The sequence below is a fragment of the Polistes dominula genome, unplaced genomic scaffold, assembly GCF_049000335.1.
Source record: "Polistes dominula isolate Pdom_NZ unplaced genomic scaffold, Pdom_raw_medaka contig_373, whole genome shotgun sequence".
Classification (NCBI taxonomy): domain Eukaryota; kingdom Metazoa; phylum Arthropoda; class Insecta; order Hymenoptera; family Vespidae; genus Polistes; species Polistes dominula.
In genome coordinates this window covers 3,024,871-3,026,417 of record NW_028300899.1, presented here as the reverse complement: position 1 = coordinate 3,026,417, position 1,547 = coordinate 3,024,871, and positions in this window count along the sequence as shown.

Genomic DNA, 1,547 nt, shown 5'->3' with positions numbered 1-1,547 from the left:
ACGGTAAGGTACTGCTTCTGCTTTTGCTTCTACAACTACTACTATAACTACTACTACTACTATTATTACTACTACTACTACTACTACTACTACTACTACTACTACTACTACTACTACTACTGCTGCTGCTGCTGCTGCTGCTGCTAGTGATGTTAGTATAGCTAGCAAGCTGCTACTACTGCTGCTGGTGCTGTTAGATGAAACGTTAGAAAAGAGGATGCTTCAACTGTACCAGTGAATGGTCTGGAGTACAACGAAGCGACAGCCACCACAGAAACGGCTTTAATATTTGACTTCTCTGTCGTCCTCATTGTCATCATAAGAAAGAGAAAGAAAGAATTATATTTCCTAAGAAAGATAGAGAGAAAGAGAAAGAAAATTTTGTTCTTAGATATAAAAAAAAGTCTATCTAAATTACGTATACGTATATATTTAAACTATTGAAACTATTGAATCTATTTATTTAACATAACGATGATTGATTTATCTTTGAATATAAAACACGATCGATATAAAGAATTATTAGATACCTTTTGTACTATCTATATCTTTTTCCATCTTCCAATATATTGGCTTTCAATTTGCACTTGGATGTATTCTATCAGGAAGCTTTACAATAGACCAATGACACCTCGTTCTTATATGTATCGATAAAATACGATGAGTAGGTAAAAATGAAAAGAAAAAAGAATAAATGATTATTTATGATGTATTATCAGTATTGTTAGGGAATTGATCGGTTTTTAAAGGATAATATATTTTAACCGTTTGAATTTCCATCGAGATTAGTAGATTTTTTACAAATCTACGGGTCAATTAATCAATCATTATAAAATTTATAAATTATATTCGAAATATTATTATGCAATCAAATTTATGTTCAATTAAAATTGTAGAAAATTTAAAATTACTCTCGCAAACAATATACTAATTATATCGTATTATTTTGTAATATAACAAATTTTCCCCAAAGATCTTTCGTAAGAAATTGCATTATATTTCAATTTTGTTCCAAGGTAAAAACATTTTCTTTTCGAAACATATATATACCTATATATTTAATTTAAGATAAACAATTTATTAAAATTATGCGAACAGACTAAGTTTGTCTTCTTCTTGTCGTTGATATTAACTTATAATATAAAAATACTTTATTATTATATTATATTTATAATAATTGAAAAAAAAAGATAAGTTGTATCTACAATTTAAAGAGAAAAATAAAAACACATTTTCCCCTTTTAGAAAATCCAACACGCAAGCGTGTGGAATCCTTTTCGAAGCTTTGGAAAGATCGTTTTTCAAGGGATCGTTTGTACCGGGGTTGCATCCATATAGGATTTTTCCTTCGCTTAACATCCTCTCTTCAAGAAGGATAGAAATGCATTGATAGGAAACTAGTGACGATCGTAACGACGTTGAACTCGTCTTGCTGTTACTAGTTTGCTTGGGCCCAAAGCCGATCCGAAGGCAAAGTAACGAGAACTTTCAAACTCAAAGTAGCTGTCACTCTAAAGATTTTCTCATACCTTTTTTTACATATCTCT